Here is a 9,386-nt window from a genome sequence, read left to right as displayed (position 1 = left end):
GCAGAGCTCAGGAAAGGCTGCATGGAGGAGGAGGCCTTGAGCTGAGCCTTGGGAAAGATAAGATAACTCCCAGTGCAGGGCTGGGAGGTGGCTGATGGAAAGGGGCGAAGGCCAGAAGGTGGCCTCTCTTGGCCAATCCTGACCAATCCTGGCAGTCCTGGCCATAGGGAACCTCAGCCTAGAGGGAGAGGGGGCAGAGGGTGTGGTGGGGTTGGGGAGAACAGCCTAGTTCCAGATAAACAACTTTGACATCTCTCATTAGCAGGGGACCTGGGCTGCTGGAGAAGCAATTCCCATTGTTTCTGTTTCCTCCGTGGGGGGCTGTTTGAAAGCAGGCGGCAGGCCTCTGATTGTCAGTGGCCTTGAGAGCTTCTTAAGAGCTCAAGAGGAAGGCAGAATAGGAAACGACCCCCTTGAAGAAGTAAAAGCTAAACAAGGATCAAACGACAGTGCCCGTGGTTTTGTAAGAAGTAGGCTCTGAGAAAATTCCTCTGACTCAGATACCAGTGCAAGGAGGGACCATCCATTTCAAACTTATAATTTTACAGAAAAGGATGCCCAGTTTCCAGAAAGTGATGTGACTGGTTCAAGGCCACGCAGGCGATTGCTTTCCTGACTCCCTGTGCCATGCTCAGATTGCTTCCTGAGGTTGAGAGCAGGTGAAAGGGAAAACCCAGGTCCCTTCTCCTTCCCTCCTGTGTTAGCAGAGGATGGGCAATTGCCAGCCAAGCAGGACAACCCCTTCCAGGTGCCCATGAAGACTCAGGTCACAGGAAGGGACTCAGTGCAGCTCTCAGGTGGGGGCGGCTCCCTCACCCCCTTCCTGCCCACTGGCCTCCCTGGCTCTAAGGCCTAGGGTGTCTGCGAGACCAGGTTCCAGCCCCGCCAATCAGGAGAGTGAAGGGCAATGGTTACACTCATAGCAGAAGGCACATCCTTGGCAAAGGCCTTCAATTGCCAGAGTCAGTGACTCAGATGGGGGCCTTTCCCCATTCCCCGTGCCCTGCCAGTGGCCCCTCTCCAGCCACCCTGGGGTACTCACCTCTGGGCCTTTGCACGGGGCCTCCCATCATCTGAAGCCCCTCCTTCCTCCTCTGCCTGGGCAGCTCTGCTTAACCTACAGGCCCCAGCTCTCTCACCCCTGCCTTTTGGAAAGCCTTCTCAAGATGGGTGGAGGGGCCCTCCTTTTGAGTCCCTGGGTCCCCACATGCACACGCTTATCACATGGGATTTTCTGAAACCCTTTGATTGACTGCAAGTTCCCTCAGGGCCAAACTTTCCTTTGTTTATTCTAGAAATAGGAACACCACAATGACATAATATTGAGTGCTTTCTATGCGTTTCATTGTGGTGAGAATTAACTCACTCTCTCCTCCTGATGGCCTTCTCTGGTGGCTCAGTGGTAAAGAATCTGCCTGCCAAGGCGAGGGTGGGATGATTTCAGAGAACAGCACTGAAACAGGTATATTGCCATATGTAAAATAGATGACCAGTGTGAGTTTGATGTGTGAAACAGGGAACCCAAAGCCGCTGCTCTGGGACAACCCAGAGGGATAGGGTGCGGTGGGAGGTGGAAGGGAGGTAGGGGGTAGGGGTTGAGGATGGGGAGGACACATGTGTAACCATGGCTGATTCATGTCGATGTATGGCAAAAATCATCACACTATTGTAAAGTAATTATCCTCCAATTAAAATTAATTATTAAAAAAAAAAAAAAAAAGAATCTGCCTGCCAAGCAGGAGAGGCACATTCGGCCCCTGGGTTGGGAAGATCCCCTGGAGAAGGAAATGGCAACCCACTCCAGGATTCTCCCCTGGAGAATCCCATGGACAGAGGAGCCTGGTAGGCTACAAAGGGTGCCTGAACAACAGCAAGGACAACTCCTTCGAATAACTCTACAAAGTGGTTAGTGGGGCGAGGTCAGAGGGTGTAGACACAGCAATGTACCACCCACATGTGTCTGCTGGGAGCGCTGTGTGCAGACAGCGTTTCAGTGAAGAGCCCTTTCAGGATTGCCTCAGCCCCTGAGAGCAGCTTCGATTAAAGGTGCGTGCCCCCTTCTCCTTGGGGATTGATCCCAAGGCGGCCCCAATAACCACCCTGCCCATGAATCTGCAACGGCCCGTCTGCCACTGGGGTACAGAGCAGAACCCCTCGTCCCGATGCCTCCAGTGGAGCAGTCCCACCACCTAGCATGGTGCCGGCTGCTGACTAGAAACTGGCACTCGCCATCTGCTTCTGCAAGAATGAAGTCACCAGCCCCTGTAGTCTCTGACCTTTAACACTCCCCCTGAAAGGAGTTCAGGGCGGAGATCAGGAATAAAGCATGCTGTGCTCTTGGGAAAATGGGCAGAACAGACTGTCAGATAATTAGAAATACTCAGGAGAAGATTTTATGAACCCAAATTCTTGCATCTTGTCCCATCTAGAAAAGCACAAAAGACATCTGCTCCAGGTGACTAGCAGCAACCTGCCAAAACGTGAGCTTGCCTGCATCTTCCTTCCTCAAAATCACATATACTCTGACCTCCCCCATCTCTTTGGAGCAGTTCCCGGAGCTATCTGAGAGGCCATCTCCTGGGTTAGAGTCCTCATTCTGCCCCAAATAAAACTTAACTCACAGGTCTCAGGCATTTTCTTTTTTCAGTCAACACAGAACACAGTAAGCACTCGAAATGTATTGTAGTAAAGAAGACGTGATATCCACATACAATGGACTATTCATTCAGCCATGAGAAAGAAGGAAATCTTGCTATTTGTGACAACACGATGGACCTTAAGAATATCATGCTGAGTGAACTAAGTCAGACAGAGAAAAACAGATACTGTGTGATCTCACTTATATGTGGAATCTAAAAAAAAAAGCTAACCTTGTAAAAACAGAAAACAAAATGGTGATCTCCAGGGCCTGGGAGCAAAAGAATGGGAGCGATGTTGTTTAAGGGCATATGTGCTTAATGGCACAGTCATGTCCAACTCTTTGTGACCACATGGACTGTAGCCCTGTGGGAGAGAAAGAAAAAAAATCAATGAGATTTTTCCAGGTAAGAATGTGAGTGTGTATTTGCCTCCCTGGTCCTCACAGTTTATAATACCTAGCCAGTAGTTCCCCTGCAGCTATATGGAGGGAGGGAAGAGTCTCCAACCGTCCGCACCCTCCTGAGCTTTCCCACTGACGTTCAGGCTGCCTGTTTGTCTTTTGAACAGTCTGTGCCCCAGAGGATTGTCAGGACTTCTGGATCCCCATGTTACAGATGAGGCCAGTCTGGGTGTTTGGAAACAAGGCCACTGGCAAACCAAACTGAAAAAAAAAACCATTCAGGGTGAAAGTTCAGAGTCCTTCCTCGTGGCTGGAAGAGACTAGAAGCTGTAAACAGCCCCTTTCCTGTCCTTGTCCATCCTCTGCAGCCGGTGATCTTGTTCCTCCTACCGCTCTTGCACTCACACCCCCAGCACAGCCCAGCTCTCCTGCAGCCTGGGTTGTTTTCCAGCAAAGGGACAGGTGGGGCTCTCATGTGATCTGGAGGACCCTGGAAGCCACTCAAAGCAGATAAAGGATATGTTTCGGGGCAATAGAGAAAAACACTAAGGACGAATGTGGCGGCAGGCTGTCTCCGCTTCCCCACCCCTCCACACTGCCGGGTTTCCTCCGTTGTAGTCTCCACCCCATACCTCCTCCATCTCTCAGGCCTTCTTTTCCTTCCCTCCCACAGGTCAGGACACAGGGAGAGCTGAGCTGAGGAGCTTGCCCAGGGCCACAGGGCTGGAGGATGCCAGCGCTGTTCCTGTTCTACAGGGTGGCTTCCTGCTACCCTTGGGGCTCTGGCACGTGGCCCAGGGACCCAGGGACAAACAAGGGAGGACTGGCTCCATGGACGCACAGTTACCAGTCAATGAGAACAGTAGCTGTGGCTGCAGAAATCATGCCAAGCGAGTATGGCAAAATAAATTCAACCGCACTGACTTGGGGTCACAGATCCTTTCTGCTGTCCAGGCCCTTGTCCCCACTCTCTGCCTTGGCCATGGCAAAGTGGCAACTCAGCAAGCACAGCATCTCAAGAATCCAGAGTATGATGGGAGGGTAAGCACCCTGAGGTGTTTTTTTAATATATTTTTAATTTTAATAATTTAAATTTTAATAAAATTAAATTTTATTATTAAATTTAATAATAAAATTTAGTTAAATTAATTAAATTAATTTTAAATTTAAAATATTAAAATATTTTAATGTTTAAAATTTTTAATTAAAAATTTAATATAATTTTTAAATATATTTGTTTATTAATTTGGCTGTGCTGGGTCTTAGTCATGGCATGCAGGATCTTTAGCTGCAGCATGGGAACTCTTTCATTACACCATGTGGGATCTAGTTCCCTGACCAGGAATCGAACCTGGGCCTCCTGCATTGGAACCTCAGAGTCTTAGCCACTGGACCACCAGGGAAAGTCTCCCTCATGTTTTGTTTGGAGGGTTTTTTAACTACCTGGATCCATAATGTCAGAACCAGGAATGCACATTGGATGTAATTCCATTTAAAGCATCGCTCTTCCTCATGGTTGCTGGTGGTAACAGGAGCCTGAGAGGAAAGGAAACAAGAGGCCGCTGAAACTGGCCAAAAAGGGAAGCTGTGGGTCCTGGTTTCAGGCTTCCTGGCCACAGCATTAGAGCAGAATCCCCTACCTTCTCTGAGCTTCAGTTTCATTATCCATAAAACTCAGATAATAATAATAGCTATCATGTTGATTTTGTTAGTGAGAAGGAGATGAAATGGAGAATTAAACAGATGTCGTGAAACCACGGGCTTCCCGGGTGGCTCAGTGGTAAAGAATCCACCTGCCAATGCAGGAGGCGCACTTTCAATCCCGGGGTTGGGAAGATCCCCTTGAGGAGGAAATGGCAACCCACTCCAGTATTCTTGCCTGGAGAATCCCCATGGACAGAGGAGCCTGGCAGGCTACAGTCCTTGGAGTCACAGAGTTGGACATGACTTGGTGGCTAAACAACAATAACATGAAGCCACCCAGCACAATGCCTTATGGACTGAAAGAAAAATGCAAAAAGCAGAAGTTGTGAGTTAAGTTTCATTCATGGATCTTACTGAGGACTATAGCCCAGGAGACAGCTTCTCAGCTAGCTCTGAGGAACTGCTCTAAAAAAGTGCATGGTCAGGCCACTCCAGAGGGCTGTTCTTATGCTCTCTGTACATCCCCCCCTCCCCACCTTCTGCTGGACCAGTGCCTGCTTCACCTATACCCTACTCATATGACTGAGCTTCCTACATACTTGTCTCAGGCCCCAGCTAATGATTGTTCCTAACAGCTTATGAAAGGGGCAGTGAAGGGCATACCCCCTTGCAGATTTCCCTGGTAACCATTGTGCCAACCTGACCTAACACCCCCTGTAACTGCTAACCTCCTTCTGCCCATGGGAGCAAAGCGTGTCACTGCAGGACCCTGCTTCAGACATTCCCCCAGTCTTCAAACCACTGATGTCTCTGTCACTGACTCCAGGCTCAGTCTTTGATCTCAGGGCAGCCCACCAAGAGGTAAGGGAGGAGGCAGGAGAATTATACTGGGTCTCTTTGCTATCTGGAGTGATCCCATACCATAAGTGAGCTAACCACCTGGAGATAAAGTATAAACCTTAGAACTCCTCATTCTCCTGTTGCTATTTATGTACATAATTGAAATTCCAAGTTAAAAGATGAAAATGTATGCTCTTTTCTTTTTGCTGGGGAAAACATGCAATCAGGCATAAAAATATGATTGATAATCACAAAGATCAGATGTTTCAAGTTAATGGTTTTAGTGCTTTTCTATGCATGAGAAGGTCTGTCTAGTCAAGGCTATGGTTTTTTCCAGTGGTCATGTATGGATATGAGAGTTGGACTGTGAAGAAAGCTGAGCACCGAAGAATTGATGCTTTTGAACTGTGGTGTTGGAGAAGACTCTTGAGAGTCCCTTGGACTGCAAGGAGATCCAACCAGTCCATTCTGTAGGAGATCAGCCCTGGGATTTCTTTGGAAGGACTGATGCTGAAGCTGAAACTCCAGTACTTTGGCCACCTCATGCAAAGAGTTGACTCATTGGAAAAGACCCTGATGCTGGGAGGGATTGAGGGCAGGAGGAGAAGGGGACGACAGAGGATGAGATGGCTGAATGGCATCACTGACTTGATGGACGTGAGTCTGAGTGAACTCCGGGAGTTGGTGATGGACAGGGAGGCCTGGCGTGCTGCGATTCATGGGGTCACAAAGAGTCAGACACGACTGAGCGACTGAACTGAACTGATGCATGAGAAGATGGGAGAATCTTAGGTCATTGAAATTTTTTCCTTAGATATGCATGCTAACTTTTGAGCCAGTATATCCAAAGCACAGGTTGCTTCCTGCTTTTCCCCATCCTGAACTCCCCTTGAGGGCAGTGCCCTATAGTTGGGCATCTGCAGTGGTCAATGGCTTGATCCTTGCAGAACTGGAATGACAGGTGACATTTTTTTCTTTACAGCCTAGTATCTAGTAGGTGTTTGATGCATCTTGGTTCCCCTCTCTGATCCTACTGACAACAAAGCCACGACCGGGGGAGCAGGTAGCACGGAGTCCAGCCACAGGAGCAGCTCACTGATTTACTGAAATGAAATGAAGAAAGACAAATTCAAGTCTGATTTTGTTTGGAAAAATAATAGTGATGACAAAAAGTGCATAAATCATCTATGCCCTTTTCAACTCCAAAGACCTCAAAATACACAAACCATTGCCCACAATATAAAATGTCTCTGCTTCCTAGCTCCTTTCCTGTGGGCGTGATAATCCCTAACTTGTGCATGCTTGCTCAGTCGCTAGGTCATGTCTGACTCTTTTGTGACTCCATGGACTGAAGCCCGCCTGGTTCCTCTGTTCATGGAATTTTTGAGGCAAGAATACTGCAGCAGGTTGCCATTTCCTACTCCAGGGGATCTTCTCAACTCGGAATCAAACCCACATCTCCTGTGTCTCCTGCATTGACAGGCAAATTCTTTACCACTGAGCCACCTGGGAAGCCAAATACCTAACTCAAGACTCTTTAAAAAATGGTTAACGAAGTTGAACAAGTAAAGGGTTTTTCTGATGGATAGGTCTCCCTGGGGAAAGGCGGGAAGGAAAAGAAAGATTATATCACCACATTCTACTTCTGCAGCAATTCTAAACATCTTCTATAGGAACCCAAACAAAACAATACAAGTCATCTCCCTTCACTTTCAATGAGGAAAGCTAGTCTGCATGGAAGTGGTTCACTCTGGAATTACAGGGCAAGCAAGGGAAGAAAGCATGCCCTCTCAGCTCTGTGTCTGTCAGCGCATTTGCCGGGATTCTTCTGTCTGCTTTGAACCAGATACATTTATTTAGAGCCTTGTCAACAGATGCTGCAAGAGGAATCACCTGAGAAACACTTTTAAAAAAAGCAGAGCCAGTGCTCGAAGGTGGTGGGTCCTGGTCCTAAAGTGTCTCTAGATGGAACTGCAGGGTGCAGGGCACCAGGCAGCCCTGGGGCGTTGGGCAGGCAACCCTCTGCCTTTGCCTCCATTCCTCTTCCCTCTCCCTCTGCTCCTGTGTGGCTTGTGCACCCACTGGGTTCCAGCACTGCACATTCTAGAAAATCTGAAGAGACTTTCTTTCTCTTTGGCTATGATGGAGTGGCTTGGCTCGAAACAACTTTGTCTCTTAAAAACAATATCCCATGTATTATTTTTTTGTAGTTTGTTTTTATTTTTTAAATTTATTTTTAATTGGAGGATAATTGATTTACAACATTGTCTTGCTTACCACAGTGTGAATCAGCCATAATATACACACGTCCCTTACCTCTTGAACCTCCCCCCCGCCACCTCCCACCCCATCCCACCCCTCTAGGTTGTCACAGAGCACTGGACTGAGCTCCCTATGTTATACAGCGACTTCCCATTAGCTATCTATTTTATATGTGATAATGTATATGTTTCAATGCTACACTCTCAATTCAAACCACCCTCTCCTTCCTCTGCTGTGTCCAAAGTCCGTTCTCTATGTTTAAGTCTCTATTCCTGCCCGGTAAATAGGTTCATCAGCACCATTTTTCCAGATTCCATATATAAGCGTTAATATACAAAATTTGTTTTTTCTCTTTCTGACTTACTTTACTCTGTATAACAGTCTCTAGGTTCATCCACCTCATTAGAACTAACTCAAACATGTTCCTTTTTATGTCCGAATAATATTCCATTGTATATATGTACCACAACTTTATCTGTTCATCTGTTGATGGACATCTAGGTTGCTTTCATGTTCTAGATATTGTAAATAGCACTGCTAAAAACATTGGGCTACATGTGTCTTTTCCAATTATGATTTTCTCAGGCTATATGCCCAGTAGTGGGATTGTTGGGCCACGCATTATTAATTTTTCCCCATTTCCACCATGAGTGGTCAGGGAGTTTGAGCTTTTCTTATTCAGGAACCATCTAGGCTTTTGGCAAAATCATGGAGCCTCACAGATGCAGCCTATACAAGGATGCTGAGGGCATTTGTTTTAATTCTGTGTATAATTTGTATTGGGCTTTCCCGGTGTCTCAGCAATAAAGAATCCACCTGCAATGTGGGAGCTGCAGGAGACACTGGTTTGAATCCCTGGGTCGGGAAGATCCCCTGGAGGAGGGCATGGCATGATGAAATAAACTTACAGGAACATCTATAACCGTTTCACAACATTTTGGGGGATGATGGCATCACAAAGTTAAATTCAGTTCATCTCTGCTCTTGTAGAAGGATGGGGGAGGCATGATAGGTGCAAAACCTGTCACAGCAGCTGCCTGAATCTAAAATCGCACTGAGGGCTTCCCAGCCCCACAACCACTTTCTGCTGAGGGCACTGCATGCCCAGGAATATTGGTGAATGCACAGGGAGGTGTGAGTTCAAATCCTGCTTCCGGGCGCTTCTTGGTCAGACACCAGTTGGAGCTTCTCCGACAAAACACAAGTGGTGGGCAAGGGGCCAGTGTGGGTGATTCCAAGGCAACGGAGGACCTCAGGGATCTGGCTTCTGCTTTGTCCTAAGCCTCAGGGTGGGTTGACATGCGTGGCCCCTACCCTGTCTGGATGGGTAATGACAGCTTGTTCGGATGCTCCGGTAGGGCTGAATGAGTATGCATGCTTCATGGGCTCATCAAGCACTGACACCTGGCTGACCCCAGGTTCCATTTTGGAGCCCACTGGCCCATGCAACCTGCAGCTGTCCCTGGCACCAGCATCTCCCAGTTCAGGCAGGTCAGTGACTACTTCAGAATCTTCTAGACTGTGGTAGAAAATGCAGATTCCTGGCCCCACTCTAGACTCTCTAAATCCAAATCGGAGGTTCTGGAAATCATTTTTAACC

The sequence above is a fragment of the Bubalus kerabau genome, chromosome 5 (genome assembly GCF_029407905.1).
Source record: "Bubalus kerabau isolate K-KA32 ecotype Philippines breed swamp buffalo chromosome 5, PCC_UOA_SB_1v2, whole genome shotgun sequence".
Lineage (NCBI taxonomy): Eukaryota > Metazoa > Chordata > Mammalia > Artiodactyla > Bovidae > Bubalus > Bubalus kerabau.
The sequence above is the reverse complement of the archived record's forward strand: the minus strand, read 5'-3'. Positions refer to the sequence as shown.